At 40.9% G+C, this 18147-nt stretch overlaps 1 protein-coding gene across 3 annotated transcripts in view; it reads right to left on the bottom strand.

Moving 5' to 3' along the window:
- Positions 1-18147, bottom strand: part of FARS2 (phenylalanyl-tRNA synthetase 2, mitochondrial) — a 590825-nt gene that overhangs the window by 288053 nt on the left and 284625 nt on the right. The gene's annotated exons all lie outside the window — the stretch shown is intronic.

Here is an 18147-nt window from a genome sequence, read left to right on the forward strand (position 1 = left end):
AGATCCCCTGGAAGTGAATCTCCAAAAGATCGTGAGGATGGTGGCAGGACTCAAGAATGAAGCTCAGAACCTGTCCTATTACTTATGGAGTCCAGCTCATTGCTTTGTTTCACCATCCACACAGTCATTTTCTCATTCAGCAGACACCGATCAATGTGCTAGACTCTCTACAAGGCACAGAGATGACAAAGATAAGACACAGGCTCTGCACGCAAACAGTTCAAATTCCTCCCATTCATTCTGTCAGACCCCATACACACTGCTTTGGGGAACTTCAGAAGCTTAAAGACTAGGAGGAAAAACAGGCTATGCTATGCTAATAGAGAGGTTCAGAGAAAGTGTTCTTTGAGGTCTGAACAAGTAGAAACTGCTTTAGCTCCATGGCTCTGAGAGGGTTTCATGCAAGGAAGCTGGACAGGACAGAATCATGCAGGGAGAAGGCAAAGGGACCCTTTGAGTCCACCCCAAAGTGACCACATCTGCCTGTCCTGAAAACAGTAATGTTTCCCTCTTTAGATAACCATAGAATCACTGAATTAAAAAAAGAAAAAAGAAAAAAATGAGGCACTATCTTTGTTTAAAAAGAAAGGGGAGGGGACGGGAAACAAACCAGCTTACCCTTTGCCTTTCCTATAAAACTATATTACTGCTCCTTCTTGCCATCTATCTAGATAATTTCTGTATTCCCCAACCTGACACCGGCAGGCCTCACAAAAAGCTAAAATTAAAATGAACAACAACAGAGCTCCACATTAAATAAGAAAACAAAATTGGGAAACATAATGTATTTTGAGTAAAAGGAAAATAAACCAGAAACTATGTGTATATATAAACATAAGGAGGAATATACATGTGTTATGTGGTGGTATATATAGATACTGTATTGTGGATAATGCTCTTCCCAGTAACCTGTTTTAAAAAAACACACACACACACACAAAAAACAAACCCAGTACACTGCAGCAGGTATCCGCATAAAGAAGCCACCCACTTCCCAAGAACAGTCCTGATGCTCTGCCTACCCTCCTTATGTCCCATTACTTCACAGCTCCAGCAGCAAGCTTGATGTATTACCCCCCTGACATCTTTCCTCACTCATCATCTACTCCCTGGGAAAGTAAGTCCCTTAGATGCCATAAGAACCCCTCACCAGATCCTTAAGAACCCACTTTCCATGTACCTGCACCTTTGGAGTCTGCCCCCCATTTTCTGAGCTCCATCTAAATTGTAAAAACTGCCCTAACTGGTTTGGCTCAGTGGATAGAGCATTGGCCTGTGAACTGAAGGGTCCTGGGTTCGATTCCGGTCAAGGGCACAATGCTGGGGTTGCAGGCTCTATCCACAGTGGTGGGTGTGCAGGAGGCAGCCAATCAATGATTCTCTTTCATCACTGATTTTCCTATCTCTCTCTCTCCCTTCCTCTCTGAAATTAATAAGAATATCCTATATAATAAAAGCCTAATGAGCTAAGTGTCTGACCGTTCGAACAGTTGCTATGATGTGCACTGACCACCAGAGGGCAGACGCTCCAACTGGTAGGTTAGCTTGCTGCTGGGGTCCAGCTGATTGGGACTGGGCGAGATGGCCGGACACGCCCTGGAGCCCTCCTGCAGTCCCTCCCCGGCCCCTATCATGCAGCAGTGGGGTCCCTCAGCCTAGCCTGCACCCTCTCGCAATCCGGGACCCCTCAAGGAATGTCGGAGAGCTGGTTTCAGCCCACAGGCCAGGCCAAGGGACCCCACCAGTGCAGGAATCCGTGCACCAGGCCTCTAATATTTAAAATAATAAATAAATAAATAAACAAACAAATACTGAAAAACAGAACATTTGTTCTGTCACAATTGGCTCATTTCACCAATATGCTTACTAAAATTTCTTTGTGAATTTTCATCAGCTACATCATGTGAGCTACAAACCATTTACCAGACAGAGATCCAGCTGAAATCATGGGTTGTTCTGGAATTCCATGCTAAGGAAGGCTGAAGGAGGTGGAACTGCCAATTGTTCCTCTAAAAGACTTGTTAATTTCATAATGCCCTCTTACTTCCAATGACAGTACTGTGATTCAAGCTCTCTTGCTTCATGGTGTGGGAGACCTTCTCTCTCATCCTGCACACTGCTGCCTGTCTGATCCTCTGATCACTTATTGAATCATCTTAAACCCATGCCCAAGGACCTACATGCTCTTAACTGCCACCAAAGCCAATTTCCTAATTTTACCCTCTAGGGCTCCAGTCGGATGTCTGTCTCCCTTCTGCCTCAGCCGCCTCCAGCACTGCTCACACTCTCTGAGCTCTCCTCCCTCCCACAGGCTCTGCTCCCATATTCTGCAGGGGACCTCCTCATGGCCGACAGAGTCCCCACTGGGCACTCCACATTCTGTCCACCATTCGCCTGTGCTGCCAAATACTCACTCACTTCCAGTTCATTTCTTGCTGAATATCTGCTCACCTTATAGATTCAAATGGTAACAAAAAAAAATAAGTTAGGCTAAAGACTATCAGAGAGATCCTGCTGAGAGGAATTCACTTGGGGGATGATTCTTTCTTAGACGTGGTTTCCTAAGTGATACCACATCTCAACACATGGACCACCTAAACTCAAGGCAAAAAGGCTCCTGTCTCCTTGTACATGGCAGTTACGGTTTATATCACACACTTACCTGTTTTCACGGTACTTTATATTTTTGCCCTTTATCTCCTCAAGCAGTTTATAAGTCCCCATTGGGATATGGAATATGCATTGCAGTGCTAGGGAGTAAGGAGAGGAACTAAAAAATAACTGATTGTGAGATACAGAAGTTCATCCTCCTTTAATAAAACCTAATGACTTCTTCACTTTCCATATCTACATATGAAAAACCAGAACTTGCTTACCAGATAGTGTGGATTTGGGAAGAAAAAGGCAACACCTCTGGAGGGGCATAGTCTGGGCATGTCTGTCCAGCCTCAGGTACCCATTTGGATGATCAGGGCTCTAACAGACTGAATGTTTATAGATATACTGTTCTGGGAACTGCTGTACTTTCAACAAAATAACAAATCTTACTGTAAAATCCTTAAGGAAAAAAAAAGCTAAAATATGTTCTCCCTGGTTTTGTCTTCCTTCTCTGTTCCTCTGCTCTGTTTGGTCTTCTCTCCACATGTCATCACGATGTGCCAGCACCGCCCTCGGAGCCCGACCTGCTCCGTGATCACAGAGATCACGGACTGCCAGGCCAGCCACTGGAAAATGATCATGCTTTGAGAAGTAAGATCCAATTATAACCTCAGCCTCTCTTGAAAGGTATTATCATATTCTCTTAAAACCATCTCGAGACCCTCCTTCCCCCACATATTCCACCCCAACCTACCAAATTGCTCACTCTTGTCTGGGACCTTTCACTTCTAATTGCTTTTCCAAACATAAATGAAAGTACTAAATATTAATAACTGGAAGAAGAGATGAAAAGGAATATGCTTCAAACTCATTTTTAGCCATTTTAAGTCAAAAAGAGCAAAATGTCAGCCTCAAAAATAAAGCTTCTTTTTTATGAATTGGTACTATATAGGCAAGAAATAATGCCTCAATCCCCAAGTGGGTTTTGAACATAAACATTTCAGTTATGTGTCAATTTTCTAAGTTAGTGTTAGCCAGTATGACCACATTAACAGGAAAGCTAGTCAGGAAAAGCAGAGGCAAGTAACTGCTATTGTCAACCACACTGCTAATGTGTTAGGTGCCATCAATGTTTGGCTGCCAAGTTCTGAAACCTCTGTCTTTGAAAGTCTGCGAGCACTGTATTCACAGAGAAGGTAGGTGGCAGAAAAAGGCTGGAGAGGTCAGGTGTCTGTGTGAATCAGTTTTTAGAAAGATCTGAAACGCCAAACAGCAGTGTGTGTGCACTCCAATGTGTAAAGCTGGAAAAAAGTAACGCTGGGTTGAAAAATCAAAGCCACTTACAGTAGATACACACCCAGGAAAGAGGGGCAGTCTTTAAATATATAGTTAGCTTTTTAGCCTCTCCATGTGGAAAGCTCCGAATTGCCAAGAGCAACACCAAAGATTTATTGTTATAGTCAGATTTCTCCTGCTATCATATTGTTCCCAAACTTTCAGAGGAATTTTTCAAAAGCGGTTTTCACAAATGCCTAAGTGACTAACCACTGCACGAAGGCTTTGTTCACCTGTTGCCACATCTCCTAGCTAAATCTGCTCTGTCCATCCAAAAACAGACCCTCCCCAGGTCCAAAGCATTATTAGTAATGTTATCAACAGGTATTAAGAACTCTAGCTGACCATTTGGAAAAGCTATCTGTAGAATGATACATTAGAAAGCTTCAGGCAGTGGTGGGAGGTGCTAGAGACAAAAACATGAGGAGGGGCTCACAGAATCGTACACAGAAAACAGCTGTTATGACAAGTGGTGCACTACGGATTGGCTGGATTCACTCCTCTGCCTTACCCCAGGCCCACGCTCACTACTTGACCATCTGAACGCTGGCTGGCATTCATTAATCTTGAGAGTTTAGGTTTAGACTTATGGTGGGGTGCGTGGCCTTGTGTTTCCATCTGAAGAGAAATTCCAGTAGAGCAACTCTGACCTCTTACTCTACCCATTACTGAATCCTTGTTGCAGGAGTAAGTTAGCTGATTGGTCCATATTTCTGGGTGGGATGGAACTAATATATTAATAGCCTTCAAACAGTAGGAATTTGCTTTTTTCCTATGCTTACACCTCAACCAGATGAGAGACTATACCTGTTATGCCAACCCCGCCCGCCCTTTAGGTGGGCTGCAGAAGACGGAAGGAGGTGGCAGGGAGGAAGTGATAGTGCATCCTTGTAGATGGAAATGTAAAACCAGGTTGTCCAATCAGTTTAGGAGAAATGAAATTGACATTCTCTTTCATCCATGTGCTTTTGTGTCTTATTCTTAATTTGCTATAAGCTCAAGAGGGTAAGAAATGACTCTGGAGTATCCGGAGAACCAAGATGGCGGCATAGGTTAACGCCGGAGTTTGCTGCCTTGAACAACTACTTCAAAAGTGAAACTAAAAAAACGGAACGGACATCACCCAGAACCACAGGAACGCTGGCTGAGTGGAAGTCCTACAACTAGGAGGAAAGAGAAACGCATACGGACACTCAGAGGAGGCACAGTGCTGAAGTCAAATTCTGAGGTGCGGAGTGCGCGGAGCGGGCTGGCGGTGGAGGGCGCGGTTGGCGTTTTCAATCGGGAGGGAGTCGCAGACTCTGAGCTCCAGATACGGGCGAGTCTTTAGGGACCCAGACTCAAACGGGAGAAGCGGGACTGTCTGGCTTCGGTCAGAGCGAGTGCAGCTTTCTCTCCGAGGTTTGCAGCGGGTGCTGGGACTCAGAGAGGCAGAGCCCCTGGGGACAGGACTGAGAGCCGCCATAACTGCTCTCTCCAGCCCACCCTGTTGATCCTGTGCGACCCGCCCCGCCCAAGCCCTGCACAGAGGCATTTGCCAGATAGCCTCAGGCAAACGCCAGATTAGCACCTCCCTAGAGGACAGAAGTTCTCTCACTGCAGACACAGCTGATTCTCATAGCCACTTGGCCTGGAGGTCAAACCCTCCCTGGTATTAGCTACAACAATCAAGGTTTAACTATAAGACTGCGAACAAAGACCACTAGGGGGTGCACCAAGGAAGCATAACAAAATGCGGAGACAAAGAAACAGGACAAAATTGTCAATGGAAGATATAGAGTTCAGAACCACACTTTTAAGGTCTCTCAAGAACTGTTTAGAAGCCGCCGATAAACTTAATGAGATCTACAAGAAAACTAATGAGACCCTCGATGTTATATTGGGGAACCAACTAGAAATTAAGCATACACGGACTGAAATAACGAATATTATACAGACTCCCGACAGCAGACCAGAGGAGCGCAAGAATCAAGTCAATGATTTGAAATGCGAGGAAGCAAAAAACACCCAACCGGAAAAGCAAAATGAAAAAAGAATCCAAAAATGCGAGGATAGTGTAAGGAGCCTCTGGGACAGCTTCAAGCGTACCAACATCAGAATTATAGGGGTGCCAGAAGATGAGAGAGAGAGCAAGATATTGAAAACCTATTTGAAGAAATAATGACAGAAAACTTCCCCCACCTGGTGAAAGAAATGGACTTACAGGTCCAAGAAGCGTGGAGAACCCCAAACAAAAGGAATCCAAAGAGGACCACACCAAGACACATCATAATTAAAATGCCAAGAGCAAAAGATAAAGAGAGAATATTAAAAACAGCAAGAGAAAGAAACTCAGTTACCTACAAGGGAATACCCATACGACTGTCAGCTGATTTCTCAACAGAGACTCTGCAGGCCAGAAGGGAGTGGCAAGAAATATTCAAAGTGATGAATACCAAGAACCTACAACCAAGATTACTTTACCCAGCAAAGCTATCATTCAGAATTGAAGGTCAGATAAAGAGCTTCACAGATAAGGAAAAGCTAAAGGAGTTCATCACCACCAAACCAGGATTATATGAAATGCTGAAAGGTATCCTTTAAGAAGAGGAAGAGGAAGAAAAAGGTAAAGATACAAATTATGAACAACAAATATGCATCTATCAACAAGTGAATCTAAGAATCAAGTGAATAAATAATCTGATGAACAGAATGAACTGGTGATTATAATAGAATCAGGGACATAGAAAGGGAATGGACTGACTATTCTTGGGGGGGAAAGGGGTGTGGGAGATGCGGGAAGAGACTGGACAAAAATCGTGCACCTATGTTTGAGGACAGTGGGTGGGGAGTGAGGGCGGAGGGTGGGGCGGGAACTGGGAGGAGGGGAGTTATGGGGCGGAAAAAAGAGGAACAAATGTAATAATCTGAACAATAAAGATTTAATTAAAATAAAAAATAAAAAAAAAGAAATGACTCTGGCTGCAATTGATAGCAATTAAACTTGAATTCACAAAAGCAAAAGGTTAATTTACTATAAAAATGTTCTGGCGACAGGTGGAACTAAGGGAAGCCTCAGGAAAAACTGTACCCGGGAAATTAAATCTTATTCTGCCTCTCATTTTGCATCTTCTTTCTTCTTTTTCTCTCTGTCTATTGACTCTCAAGTCCAAAGTATGAAACACATGGCAACCAAATGCTCCCTGGCTTCACTTATGATAGCTTCAGGCACTGAAAAGAGACTGCAAAGTCAGTTGTCTTAAATCCAAAACTCCTCTGCAAAATGTGTATTGCCCCAACCCTGTCAACTGCCTTGGATGGAGTGGAGCTACTCAATTCTGGAAGAGGGTGTGGTGGAGCAAGCTGGCTAAGGCACAACTAGCCTGAGGACCACGCTGCATGGGTGAAGGAACCCCAGGGGAAGTCTCTGAGACAGGAATCCCTTTACAATCTGACCTGAACATGATGAATCCTGCCATGTTTCAAGCCTAAAGATTCACCAAAGCTATGAATGAATAAAACATCCATATAATTTATTATTTAAACCACATCCATTTTGAAAGTGAAAATAGGTGTTGCAGATAATTAAATTTATTTTTTTAAATAATTGCTTATTGAAAAACTAGTTTTCTTATATTAATGGATCTATAGAATCACTTTATTCAGAAACTATTTCCAAAAACAAAATTCTTTATAAAAAAAGAAAGGTCTGCCGAAACCGGTTTGGCTCAGTGGATAGAGCATCGGCCAGCGGACTGAAAGGTCCCAGGTTCGATTCTGGTCAAGGGCATGTACCTGGGTTGTGGGCACATCCCGAGTAGGAGATGTGCAGGAGGCGGCTGATCGATGTTTCTCTCCCATCGATGTTTCTAACTCTCTATCTCTCTCCCTTCTTCTCTGTAAAAAATCAATAAAATATATTAAAAAAAGAAAAAAAGAAAGGTCTGTGTATATTAAAGCAAAATAGAATAATTTCTGTTAAGTTTATGAAACTTTAAAAGTAATATAATCAATAATTGGTCTTGGCATATATTTACAAACTTTGTTCAGTTTCATAACTGTACATTTTTTATTTCAACTCTAGTGTTTTTCTAAAAGTATATGCTTTCAATATGACCTCAGCATTTAGTTTTTGGTCAGGAAATTGCCTGAAGTCTTCTTTGAAGTTAAATTTTGTACAACTTGAGACTGTTGGCACCTTCAAAAGACTCTTCTGTGAAGACCACTCTAGTTTTGACTTTTAAAAACACCCTTTGAGATCGTATGACATGCTCAGAGCAGGCCCTACCAAATGGGGAATATTATCAATTCTATTTTTTAATGTAGTGCATAAATATTTCAGCCATAATACTTTCAAAGGAACTGTCACTCTGTCTCAATTCAGAGGTCTTTAACAACTATGCTAACAAGACCAGGCTCTCCATATAAATTGTCTCTGTTATTGATTCTTTTGAACGTTTTGCCAAATTTAAATGATGCAGTATTATAAACCATCTCAATGTCATTCCATTGTGACACAACATAATATTTTTCCAATTAAGTACAGAAGTTACAGAAAAAAAATTTCTTTCCATAGTAAAGCTATTCTAAATCAGAATTACAGAATTTAAAAATTAAATTTTGTGGACCATTGGGCCCTCATCACATACGTTTTTCAGTCCCTGCTTGCTTTTGTGAGAATATATTACAGTATCTTCTCACTTTCAGACCTCGTTCTTTAATTCCAATTCTCTAAAAGCTTCAAATGCTGATGCTTTTGGCGTTCCATTAATTGAATGCTTTTATTAAAGATTTCCAACTGGTTCTGGGGGAAAATGCAGACAAATGTAAAGGAATCCTACTTTCAATAATGAATAGTTAGGAAGATACAAATTAGTTTTTCAAAGCCTGATACATTGTTAAAATTCAGCTGATGAGAGGCAGCAAAGAGAGTATGTTCTTGCCAAACTGATGTATTTTTTTGAAGCTTTGTTGCAAATATACTATAGTGAGATATGTATGTATGCATATACATATGTGCATACATACATGTATATATTATTCATACTCAATTCCAAGAATATTTCTGCTTCACTTTTCTAAATTTAGTAATAGAAATGTTATTTTTATTAAAACACTGTACTCCACAAAAACTTAATATATTAACATTGCAAAACTAAATAACTTGTCCATAAATGCTGAATTTTTGGATTGGAATTACAATTGCAAGTACAATAACATCAGATGTGTTTCCTTAGACAGAATAAACTTCTGAAAGCTTTCCTTTGATCTCATGATTTGGATGAGAGAGAGAAAAATGGAAAAATTACTGAAATTAATTTAATTTTCTACTTGTGTATCTAAGATGAAACTGATATAAAACTGGTATGATCGCAATTGTTTGTAAAATTCTCTTGCTAATGGAGCCAAGATATTAACAAGTACAACTACAGTTTTTACTTGTATATAAGAAAACTTAAACCCCAAAATGAGTGAAATTAACTTAGAACAACAGTTATCTGACCTAAATGAAAAGCCATTCTTCAAAAAACATTATGTAAAAGTGCCACAGGTGTTAAACTCTCTTCTCTGGAATGATTAGTATAGATGCCAATGCTCTGCAACAGATGTATTTCTTTGGGTTTCTTATGGTCAATGACACTGTTATGGCCCTCATGTGAATGGTTAATATCGACAGGGTACACATTCAGTATCAACTTTCTTGAAAAATGGAAATCTGGTGATTCATTTTTTCCGAAAAAGGGCACTTTTTTGGTGAGGAAAGCATAACTGCTACTAAAGGGTTTATTTAAAAACTACTGAAAAGTAAAATAAATGAATAGCTTCAGAGTTATACAATGTGCCAACCCCACATAGCAAGTACTACTTTCTGTACCTATAGGTTTGAGTACACAACTGTTTAACTCTTTCCTGTACACATTTCAACCTACAATTTGTTATAATTCTCACTGTCCAAGCTGACTGAAGGCCAGTGGTGCAGATGTCCTGGAAGCTATGAAATGGGCCCTGGCGCAGTTGGCTGATAGACAACATAGCTGGCAGAGATAACAGTTTCTAATACTTTCACACCACCATGCTGGACTGGGAGGAGTTGACTGTCCCAGCTAGTAGTGGCTTGGTGCATTCGTTGGGAACACCCTGCATGCCATCCTTAAAGGGCACTGTTGAATAAGTTGCATCTTGAAAGGCTTGGGGAAAGACAGGAAGGTTATTGTTGGTCAGATTAAGATTTCATAGAGAATGCAGTTCACTGCTCATGTATCTCATATACTACTAGAGGCCACCAGAGCAGAGAGGGAAGTACAAAGCTACAACCAGTGAATGCATGAATGGGTGGAAAAGAAACTCCATGTCTGTCTGTCTGTCTCTCTCTCCAAAATCAGTAAATGAAGGGATTAAAGAACATGTATGCATAGCCCATGGTCACAGATAATAGTGTGGGGAGGGCCAAGGCACGTGGGGCAGGGGCTGGGTGGAGGTGGGCATCGGGGGTGGGGGGAGGGAATGGGGAGCATCTGCAATAGTGTCAAAAACAACATATAAAAATCAATACAATGTGCCAACCGGTGTGGCTTAGTGGTTGAGCATCAACCCATGAACCAAGAGGTAATTGGTTTGATTCCTGGTTAGGGCACATGCCTAGGTTGGGGGTTCAATCCCCAGTGTAGGGCATGCAGGAGGCAGCCAATCAATGATTCTCTCTCATTAATGACATTTCTATCTCTCCCTCTCCCTCTCTCTTCCTCTCTGAAATCAATAAATATATATCTTTTAAAAAGCAGTACAATTCAAAGGAAAAGTAAACTAATTAAATCTTGGAAAATTTTTAAATGATAAATCCAAGGCAATGTTAATTTGGAAGGTATAAAGGCATAAACTGGGGGTGTCCTGAGCAAACTGACATGTGTGGGGGTCACCCTTCAATAAACAACTGCTAAGAAAATGTAATTGAGCCTGGCTGGCGTGACTCAGTGGTTGAGCGTCAACCTATGAACCAGGTGGTCACAGTTCAATTCCCAGTTGGGGTATATGCCCAGGTTGTGGGCTCAATCCCCAGTGTGGAGTGTGCAGGAGGCAGCCAATTGATGTTTCTCTCTCATCATTGATGTTTCTCTCTCTCTCTCTCTCTCTCTCTCTCTCTCTCTCTCTCTCTCTCTCTTTCTCTCTCTCTCTCCCTCTCTCTCCCCATCCCCTCTAAAATCAATAAAAACATATTTTAAAAAAAGAAAGAACATGTAATTGACATAGCCAAAAATCACAGAGTGAGGACTTCCTAACGATAAGGCATCTGTGAAGAGCTTCACAGGAACCTCCTATCTAATGCCCCCGTGAGCACAGCTATGAACTGGGTCTTGTTTCTTCAGCAGACTGATTTCCTTCCGTTTTCTTAGTGCAAAGCTGAGGAACTCAAGGCATTACCCAAGTCTCTGAGGTCTTTGAGAGAGACCGATTATCTCTCTCGCAGGGATTTGGATCTTCAGTAAAACATCACAGGGACAAAAAGTGCTTTCTGTTAAGTCATTCAGTGGCACCACCTTGGAGGGGCTGTCCTAGAGCCCAGCGCCACCCTGGTTCCTATCCTTGAAGACTCACTATTTGAGTCCTCACTAATTCTATGAATTACTCAGTGTCCTTTTAATACATTCCAACCCACCTCCTTTCCATTTAAGTTGCCACAATTGGTTTCTGTAGCTTACAACCAAAGCTCCCAGTCTCCCTCAGAAATGAAATCCATGTCTGTCTGACTCCAAAGGCCATGCTCTTATCAGAGTAGCCTGGTATTTCCTTAGCCACCAACTGTGCCAGACAGGCCCCCACTTGGCTTTGCCCTGACAGGAACACACTGGAAGGAAACAGCACAGACCTCTCCTGAGGAAGCCTCCACCTGAGCACATGGCTTTGCCCCAGTCTTGCCTGGTTCGGCTAGCCTTGATTTCCCCTGGGCTGTCCGGGAGAGACACTTTTTAATGTGTTATCTTCTTCCTCAAATCTTATTTAGTCTGAATTCTGCTTTAACAAAATCACAGGCAGCTATAAGCAGCCTTGAGAAAAGCAGTATTTCTATGAATACTTTCTCAGCCTCCACATCAGCCTCTTTCTCAAAGATGCTGATGAAAAGGCAGTACCCAAGTGGCCAGAATTTCTCACTGTACTGCACACACTTTTCCAAGCTGGAGAAAATAAAGTTTCCTGGAGGAGAGGAGGGAGGAAAAGGGCGACACAGCTGAATAACAGAGATTTGGATCACATATCCAACAGGCTTTTCAAATGATGTCAAATGGCAAAACTGCTGATGCAAAGAATCATGTAAAAATTATATCTTCATAAAAAGACACATTTGCAAAGGACACTCTCTCTAAAATTGCTACCTCAGCGTGGTACAACTGGCACTTACTTCTGCCAAAATTTCTGATGCCCCTTATAATCACTTACCCAGAGGGAAGAGAAAAGGCACTGAGAAGGAAACAAGCACATCGAGAAAGCTGAAAACCAACACAAAATGAACAGGAAATATAAGTCATTGCTGTACCCAAAGTTTAAGTAGCTAGTGACTACTATTTGAGTCAGCTTTAGTCTTTCAAAGTAAAAGAGAAACATAGGATCTCATCATACATATTCTGGCACCCAGAACTGGATAATGGCTTTGTACCAGTTTTCTATTTCTGCACCAATGACATCAGCAAGCTAAAGGAACCAAACTGGGAGGAAATGATCCTAAAGTCTGGACTACAGCAAACACTGAGATGAGCATGTTGAGGCCCAGCGAGATTAGCTTACTTGCTCCAAGGTCACAAACCCAGCTGGTGGTAGATCTGATATCAGAAATCAAGCCTCCTAGTCCCATTCTCAACTACTCTTTCCTTTTCACCAAGTTGCCCTCGTTCACGTGAGTTAAGTCTGAAGAATTCTTGTGATTGAACATGGGGTTACCAGTTCCGGTCAGGTCTGTGCAAGCCGTGTGCGCACACCCACAACCATGTCTAAGGGACCTGCAGTTGGCATTGATCTTGGCACCACCTACTCTTGTGTGGGTGTATTCCAGCATGGAAAAGTGGAAATAATTGCCAACGATCAGGGAAACCGAACCAACCCAAATTATGTTGCCTTTACTGATAATGAGTAATTGATCAGTGATACTGAAATGAATCAAGTAGCAATGAATCCTACCAACACAGTCTTTGATGCCAATCGCTTGACTGGACATAGATTTGATGATGCTGTTGTCCAATCTGACCTGAAGCATTGGCCTTTCATGGTGGTGAATGATGCTGGCAGGCCCAAGGTCCAAGTAAAATACAAGGGAGAGACAAAATGCTTCTCTCCATTAGAGGTGTCATCCATGGTTTTGACAAAGATGAAGGAAATCACAGAAGCCTACCTTGGGAAATCGTCAAAAGCTTGATGACAAGGGCAAAAGGAGAAAAATGCAGAGCCTAAAATCTCTATCACTGAAATAAACATATCATCTAAGGTAAACTAGAACCAACTACTTTATTATCAGGGCAGGTTGTATTCCCAATTTAGAACTCTAAAATATTTTTTTAAAAGTAACCTCTTCTTATCCTTTAAAATTGGTTTGTTTTTAAAATATATTTTAATTATTTCAGAGAGGAAGGGAGAGGGAGAGAGAAACATCAATGATGAGAGAGAATCGTTGATTGGCTGCCTCCTGCACGTCCCCCACTGGGGATCAAGCCTGCAATCCAGGCATGTGCCCAGACCTGGAATCGAACCATGACGACCTCCTGTTTCATAGGTCAACACTCAACAACTGAGCCACACCAGCTGGACTAAGATTTGTTTTAAATCCCATTCAGTGAAACTACAAGTAGTATGGAATTGCCTAATTCAACAAACATTTAAGCCCTAAACACCTCCAGAGAGACCCTATGCCCCCTGGAGTCCCCAGCACAGCAGCTAAAGCAGATGGGTTTGACAGAGGTTTTATCCCTCTCCAAACTGGCTCTAGAGCTGTATAATTAGCTACACAATCCCTAAATTATAGCAGTTTGGGGAAAGGGTACTGAAAACTATTTGTTTGTTCACAATGAACTATAATGTAAAATACTTAATTGGCTTCAGATGCTCTAGCTCCTAAAACAATGAAAGGTTAATGAATTACTTATTTGGGGTAGAAGAAAATAAATTAAGGATTACACCTTTAAAGTAGACATTTTCTAAAATTCTACTTAAAATGATACTATGAGTAATAAGATTACCCATATCTGCAGCTCTCAATCAGAATAAATTTGTGGAAAACACTTAAAATATATTTAGGAAATTGTAAGTAGTTTGAATGACATAACTGACATTCACTTACAATGTTAATACCTTACTAGTCGATACAGGCTTTTTACTGGAGGTGTGAAATAATGTTTGGTAAAACATTTTGATTTCTATTGTTAGGAAAAGAACACAATGTTCCTTTTACTCATTTTTCTGACATTTAATCCATGACAGTCAATCATTTAAGATACCATTTACTTTTTCCTTCATCTCGCATTAAGACTTTCACTCTCAATAGGCTTGGCAAAAAGGCCTGCTCTTCAGACCCCTCAAGACTCAGCTGACACCCTCCCACCCTAGCATTGACTTCCTCCTCCACATGCACTAGAGACTCCAGGAAAAGGTATCATAAGTTCAAGCATTTTTCATTTCTAACACGGATTTGGTCATTTCAAATAACATCTAAGTATATAAAAGCCTAAGAGACCATCTGGCCATTCGACCGTCTGACCGGTAGCTATGACGTGTAATCACCACCAGGGGGCATACACTCAATGCAGGAGCTGCTGAGCTGCGGTGACTTGGCAGCTGCAGTTCTCGGGTGATGCACCCTGAACCAGAGAAGAGGGAGCCCGATTCCAGGATACATCACCCAAGAACCACCCTCTCACAATCCAGGATCCCTCAGGGGATGTCCTATCCCCACAGGCTAGGCTGAGAGACCCCACCGTTGCATGAATCCATGCACTGGGCCGCTAGTATTATAATAACAGCTACATTTACTGTTATGTTATGTAACAATAATGATGACATCAACATTCTTGTTAGTAGGAATTTGGAGTTTTTAAAATCTTCACCTACAAGACTTCTTTTACCTCTCAGTACTATCCTATAAGGGAATTATTCTTAATTTCATATTTCCATTAAACACCATTCAGTCACAAGATTAGAGTCTGAGCTGAACTGTGCACCCCCCCATTCATATGTTGAAGTCCTAACCCTCAAATCTGACTGTATTTGGAGGCAGAATCTTTAAAGAGATAATTAGGTAAACTGAGGTCACTGAATTAGACCCACATCCAGTAGGACCAGTATCCTTATATGGAAAGATTAGGACTCAGACAGGAACCGGAGGGAAGACAGAAGACACAGGAGAGGACTCAGAAAAAACAACCCTTGCTCTCGCCAGGTAACTTGATTGGTTAGAGCATAGTCCTGATACATCAAGGTTGCAGGTTTAATCCCTGGGCAGGGCATATACAAGAAGCAACAAATGAATGCACAAATAAGTAGAACAACAAATGGATGCTTTTTTTCTCTCTCTGCCCCCCCCTTCTCTCTCTCTCTCTCTCTCTCTCTCTCTCCTTATATTAGTAAACATTTGAAAGAAAAAAAAACCCAACCCTGTTAACACCTTGATCTTGGACCCTAAAACTCTGAGGAAATAAATCTGTTTTTTTAGCTACCCAGTCTGTGGGACTTTGTTATGGCAGCTCTAGCAAACTAATACACCCCTTATTACCTGTATATTAAACACATCCTCAAACTCTTCCTACTTTGCTGAAAAAATATTCTGAATGCTAAACATTTAATAAAATCTCACTTTTAATAATCTTAGACCTACTCCTATAATTCCAACCCCCCAAGTCATCATCTAAAATCATCTAAGTGACAAATGACCCACTTGAACAATATGCTCTACTATACAGCAACCAGAAAAACAACATGTTCAGAAACTGAATACCAAGTAGAGTGAAACTAACAATCCCCCCTAAAAAGAAGATAAGAAGGAAAGGCATACATAGTTTTACATGGTATGGACAAAGTAATTGGGAAAAAAGTCAGCAGAAGAGTCAGCTGGTGGGGCAGGGATCATAGTACAAAACCAGGTCATAGTAATTTGGGGAGAGCGGTGTCACTGATGATTTTAATGAAATGAGTTTTTTAAAATATATTTTTATTGATTTCAGAGAGGAAGGGAGAGGGAGAGATAGAAACATCAATGATGACAGAAAATCACTGATTGGCTGCCTCCTGCATGCCCCCTACTGGGGATTGAGTGGCAACCCAGGCATATGCCCTTGTCGAATCAAACCTGAGACCCTTCAGTCCACAGCCCAACGATCTATCCACTGAGCCAAACTAGCCAGGGCGAAATGTTTTTTATATGCAGAAAGGAGTGTTAGGAGCTAAACATCAGACCAAAAGAAATGTTTTGCCAAATTTAAGAACATGCAGAAAAGGCATGATCTTGAGAGAAACACAGTCTTCATGATATATTTATCATTGTGCTATATTAAGCAAACAAATAAATAAGGACATACTGTTATTGGAAAAGCTAATTATTCTGGTAGCTTCTGAATATGCCATTGCAAGTCCAAAGAATCAATTCCTTCTTTACATCTATTCTCATATGGTTCCAGTTGATATTTCAATAAACAAGAAAACTGTTTCTCTTTCTTTTCTTCTTTGATGTATTTTTGAGGCTATTTTGCTGTCGTATAGTATCTATTTAAGTACACAGAAAGTAAAAAAGTTAAATTATAGATGAAACATGAAAATTAGAAGATACTTTAGAGGTCATCTCTGCCAACTGTTTATCTAAAAATCTACTGCCAATTCTTGTGATTTAAAAAAGCTACTAGAATATTAAGCATGAAGTGGCTGGTTACAGATCTATATATGTCATTTATCCATGCTAGCCCTGGCTCTTCCTCCCACAGGTAAGTGGCCAGTGGTTTTAGTATTGAATACACCCTATGCCTAGCCTATCTCAGTATCAAGGTATAACAAGTACCTAATTTTAGAACTTGCTGATTAAAGTAAAAAAAAATATATAAAACCTGAGTGCTTATAAGGTCCTCATTTCATTCATTCATCATTCAAGCATTTATCAAACACCTATTAAGAGTTTAAAATATGCCAGGCATAGGTCTATGCACTAAAGATGCAATAGTTAAGAGAGAATTTAAGTAAAAGTAATATCAAAGTTAAGGGCTGGTTAGCTGCTCAATTAGGGTCTAACAATGCTGCAATATGTTAAGAGGATCACTCTTCTAGTCCTTGTAATCCTCTTAGTTCTGTACTCTGGGCAACCAGTTAACTAAGGCTGATATAAGAGTTGTAATCTATTTACTGGTCCTGCTTAGGACATGAGAATTTAAATAAAAATCTCTTTCAGATTCCAAACAGTTCTATGTAGGTTTCTGCTCTTGGTTACTTTACCTGGGAAGATAATTAACGTGGATGAGGCCAATTGAGAGTGACAAGAACTATCACTTCAGTGTTACTGGTTTGATTCTGGATACAACTTAAGAGATAATCTTCTGACCCAAATAAAAGAACAAATTTGGAATAAATACCCAAAGGCCTAAGGGTTTATGTTCCATTAGAAGCCCTTTACCCTGAATAGCATGCTTCCATTTTCTCTTCCTATCTCCAAATTTTTCCCCCCCCACCTTTTTGTGTTTCTATTAGACTAGCCCCCGGAAGCATTGACAGAACAGAGGCAGTGTTCACATTTCCAATTCACTTTTAATTATAGAAAACAGTTGGCGAAATATCCAAACCCCGTGTACAATTTCTTCTGGTTCCACAGGGAGCACAAAGACTTACTGAGAGAGAATAAGAGAGAAAAATAATAAACTTAGAGAATTATGACAATGCAGAAGAGGAAAGGAAAGATGAAACAGGCAGAAAACAATGACAAATTTACATTTTCCAGCCGGCATCAAAAACTAAAAATGTGCATTCTAATTTAAAGTGGCTACAATTTTTACTCTTTCTATAGTTTAAAAAAGATTTTTTTATTTGAGAGGGTAGAAAATTGAGGTGATGAAAGATAGGGAGGGGAAACAAGGTTTGCCACTCCTGCCAACCTTTGTCACCCAGAACGCAGAGCCTCCGACATGTAGCCATTTTAAGAAGTATGTTCCAAAGAGAAAAGCAATTACCCCTTAAATGGACCAATATGTCCATTTGTTTGAAAGGGTCAAAAGGAAGGAAAAG

The sequence above is a fragment of the Myotis myotis genome, unplaced genomic scaffold, assembly GCF_014108235.1.
Source record: "Myotis myotis isolate mMyoMyo1 unplaced genomic scaffold, mMyoMyo1.p scaffold_m19_p_2, whole genome shotgun sequence".
Classification (NCBI taxonomy): Eukaryota; Metazoa; Chordata; class Mammalia; order Chiroptera; family Vespertilionidae; genus Myotis; species Myotis myotis.